Source organism: Oryzias melastigma, linkage group LG11 (genome assembly GCF_002922805.2).
Source record: "Oryzias melastigma strain HK-1 linkage group LG11, ASM292280v2, whole genome shotgun sequence".
In the NCBI taxonomy this organism is placed as follows: Eukaryota; Metazoa; Chordata; class Actinopteri; order Beloniformes; family Adrianichthyidae; genus Oryzias; species Oryzias melastigma.
Window position 1 is genome coordinate 9,924,549 of NC_050522.1, and position 4,785 is coordinate 9,929,333.

Genomic DNA, 4,785 nt, shown 5'->3' on the forward strand with positions numbered 1-4,785 from the left:
CTAACTTTCTAACTAACTAAACTTTGTTGAAAGTGTGTTAGAAAATAAAACTTACCTTATTTTCAAACTGAATATTCACTTACTTTAATTTTAACAAAATGGATTCTATAAATTAAAGATTTTTGTCTGGTTTTATTGCCTCAATTTCTGGTTTATCACCTAAAATCAGTATTGGAGGAAAGAGAGTAGTAATCACTAAAGTTACTGTTTTTTATTAAGAAAATTCATAATTAATCACATTTTCAAAAAGGTGTTCCCTAATGCATAAACTCTAAAGCATATGCACAGAACAGAGGCAATAATCTGTCAAAGTGTAAGTTAAAAAACAAATCAGATGGATTTTTTTGGAGTGGATGGTTTGCAGCTGAGGAAACCCTTCCCCTGTGTTTCCTGATTCTGTGGAAACTTCACATTAGCCCCACAGATACCCGGATTCACTGAAACTCAGTAAAAGAGGGATTTTCTCCAATGTGCTAAAGTAGCTGGATTTGAATCGGTATGTAATAACTTATCAAGATAACGGTTGATTTGAAAAGTATCTTTGTTTTGTTTATAAAGAATGAACTTTACAGCAGCCGTCACAAATTTCCTGATGTAACGCAGATGTTTTCTCTTCAGGCCAAAAACAAAAGGGAATCTCTCATTAGTCACCTTTTACTACGTGACCTACAGACACACTTCAAGTCATGACTGTCTGAATCACAGCACTTGTGTGTTGCATCAGTTCCTTCATGACCAGTTGAAACAAGCTCTGAGGTACAATGAGGGTTGGGCAACGTGAGACCCATTCAGGCGTCTACTGTCAGCTTGATACTGTACTTTGCAGCAGCAGTGCCTTTTAGAGCCTCATATCCCGCCTTTTATTTTCCGCCTTGTTTGCATAGAACAGCCGAGCGCTGTGGCCATTAACTTTAAAGTCAAACACATAAACTTTTAGAAGGCAGAGCAAAGGTAGATGCATTTGTTTGTACAGTAAAGCGCTAAACCTTTGTTGCAACGGAAGGTCAAACAGACAAAAATCGACCCAAGTTAACTTGTGGCAAAATTATTAGTATTTGTTTGGTCAAATTGTTTTGGATTAGGAGCTCAAGTGATTATGTTCTTTGAATTTCTTTAACTTTTCAGCCGTTAACACGATAATTCCAGCAGATTAACGGCTGAAAAGTTTTACTTTGTCAAGGATTTTGTCTAGGGTTAACATCTTTGAAGCTAATAGCCCTAATATTGCTCAGCATATATATATATATATATTTTTTTTTTTTGCTATGCTAATGTTAGCTTTTTAAGCTAGCAAGAGAGGATATAAACAAAGGGATGATGGGAAATTAGCTAAGGCTTACTTTTGCTCCACGACTCAAAAGTGAATTTCTAAGGAATTCTTGCAGAAAATCTGCAAGATTTTTAAAAAAAAAAAAAAAAAAACGACGTAATCCTAATTAATGTGATTTTACAACAGAAAAAGAGTTGGAGTGGGACTTTAAAAAAGTGTCCAGCCTCTCCCACAAATACAGTAATCAGGAGGGTGAAAGTCCGCTGCCTTTATCAGCCCACAAATGCTGCAATCCCTTTTTTTGCAGCCTTCAAATGCATTGCTTCACACAGATAAAGCTGCAGGATCGGGCATGCAAACACCAAGGTGCTCCAGCAGGTTGGAAAAGTACCGTGGCTAAGGTCACGGAGCCGTTGCCCTTTAACCGGGGTCAGCCGTTTGCTCCTCAGCCCCCATATAAGTTGATGTTTTTATTTTTGGTCAAGCCAGCGACCTCCGCGTTGTCCCTCATCTGAATTTGATTGCAGAACTAGAGTTTATTATTTGACAGTTTTAGCGCAGGTCTATAACTCTTTGCAAAATCAAGATAAGCTAGAAGAGCCAATAAAATGTAGACACTTAGTTTCAAGGCTTATGGGTACTTTTTCCAACAAGATATGCGAGATATGAAAGTAGCCTGCTGGTTATACAGCCCCCCCTCCAATGTGCCTATTGTCCAACATGTTTCTATTGAAGGCTTCACATTACAAGTCCACAGTGCAGCTATTGTATCCCAACAAGGAGCTTTCACACACTCATAGCCAATACTCACACGTATTGGCAGATTCACAGTCTTAGCAGTCAGACCCTTGCAGGTGTGGAATTTTCCATGAAAAGAGTCCGTGGTGTCACTAAGTCAACGAGATGACAGCATTTGGGATGTAAACACTACTTTTTGGAAGATGCTGATGCATGGAAAACACTTTTCTGGTTCACTGTCTACACAACCAAATAGGCTAATGGGGTCAAGAGAGGTAGTAGTAGAAAGTATGAAAAACTCTAAAATAAAGTGACTTTACTTTAATATTTACTACAGACCTCCATTGGGAAAATTAAGCCAATCAAAGACTAAAGTAGCCTTTATTTGCATCGTTTTTTGGTTAAGGACTCCTTAGGTCACTTTTTTTGGTCATTTTTCGGGTATTCAATCACAGATCCCTAACTTCCAAGCCAAGAACCAGAACCAATCCAGTACCCTAACCCAACACCAGACCAGATCTAAACCGGCACCAAATGCAGTACTGGGCGGGAACCAGTACCGGGTTAAGGTTTGAGTTCTGGTACTGTGTTGGGGTACTGGACGTGTCCCGAGGACCAGTGCACATTCGGTACCGCTTCCCAAGGGTTGCGGACCCTCGATTTTACGAACAGCCAGCATGTCAAAAAACGAGTTGGGGACACCCAAAACGTCAGAAAGTGACGCGGAAGGGTCACTAACCAAACAACATGTGACGACTTGGAGATGAGAACGTGTCGTTTTTTAATTTAAAGAGTTAAATCACACTTTGACTCAAACAGGTGAGCTTCCGTCCATCCACACAAAATATACGGAATGAGCTGTTTTTTAAATTAAAAAAGTGTCATCATTAATTGATTAATTGGTGATCGTTTATTAGAATTGGTTTATTTAAAGAAATCAAAACAAAAATACTAAAGTAGACAAAACACATCTTAATACGTAAAAATATCTTTGCAAAAAAATAGTCTATTTTAGTGTACTGCAAGTTATTAAAAGTGAAGTTTACTTTTTATGTACTATATGTATACTGTAAACTAAAATGTGCCAGTGTATCAGTTAACTAAGTTTGGTCATTTCTGTTTAGATTTTTAAACTATTTTATGAGTAAAATAACAGAAAAATGTTGAAAGATTTAATACTGTCACAGCGGTTTATTAATAAAATAAGTTTAAAGTAAATGTTCATGTTTTTTCTTTAAAGCATTTACATGTATAAATATTTATTTTTTACATTTTTTATGTTGTTATGTTTATATTTGATATAAAAAACGGAGAAAAAGAATTAAAAAGTCACAATGATAGAAAAATGTTTGACCTTCCTGCATGTTAATGTCAGATAATCTGCTGCTGCAGCAGGACGGTCTCATTTAACACGTTTTATTTTGAAAGAAACTTGTAGTTTTCAAATTCAAATTAATTAATGTGTTTTAAACAGAAAACAACACTGGAGTCCAGTTATGGTGAAACTTTAAAAGCTACATTCTTGTAAATGAATATCTTAGTAATCACAAAAACATCAATAAAGTGTATTTTTCTAAACAGTGAAGTGGGACTAACAGAGTTTTGGTCAGTAAGAAACTGGACTAAATTGTTATTTTTAGCGTTGAAGGTTGCAGACCCCTGATCTGAACTAAAAGTGATTCAGTAAACTTGAAGTTTGCTTTTTATATTCCATCTATATTCCAATTTAGCCTGAAGAAATGTTTTGTTAGCATGCATCCTGCACTACATATATATGGTTTCTGAGGCTCCAGAACCACATGTGGCTCTTTTATTGCTCCAATCCAGCTCTTTAGTAAAAAATAAAATGCACATGATTTGAACAAATAATAAGTTTGAAGTTTTGGGTAATTTCTTTTAGTTATTTTTAAAATTTTAACATGACAAATAACTGACCAAAATCATTGTAAAATGTTTTATCTATTGTTCATCCATGTATAGTGATAGAAAAACAGCAATACAGTATTTGACCTTTCTTTTTTTCTTTTTTTTTTTGCATTTTGAATTAATTCAAGTCAATCTGCAACATCCAGAGGACACATAGGGTTTTTATTTTGAAAGGAACTTCTGGCAAATGTTAAAGTAATAAGTTAAAACTGTTATATTTGTTTATTTAAAATATTTAAAAGCTACAAAAACACAAACAAACTATATTTTTCTAAACATGAAGTGAATCTTTGCAGCTCTCTTGTTGTTTTTTTTTTTTAAATAAATATTCATTGTGTGTGGGATCATGGGTTGTATGTGTTAATGGGGGGAGGGGGTGAAGGGGGGGTTTGGTTTCAACTATATATGTTTTTGATTTTAAATGTTAAATGCACAAAGTATGAGAAGCTCTTTTTATGAATAAAGTTTGATTGATTGATTTGTAAGAAATTGCTCAATATGACTCTTATTTTGAAAGGTTGCAGACCACTGGTATTTAGCAAACTTGAGAAACTTATACTCGAGTATACTTAATAAAATAAACGTCCTTAATGAATGATTTACTTGGAAAATAACAAAATATATGACATTTTATTAAATATTATTACTTTTAAATAGAGTTATAACGAATAGAACAGCTGAAATAGGTACTAGGGAAAGTTTTTGAAGAGAAAAACTTATAAGTGTATACGTGCAGTTTTCCTTCCTTCCCTTCATGAAACCTCTGGAAAGCTCAGTGATGCGCAGCTGCACTCGTCCAATGGTGAGTGCAGAGGCGCACGGTGGGCCGGGCCGCCCCCTCCCAGCCTTCA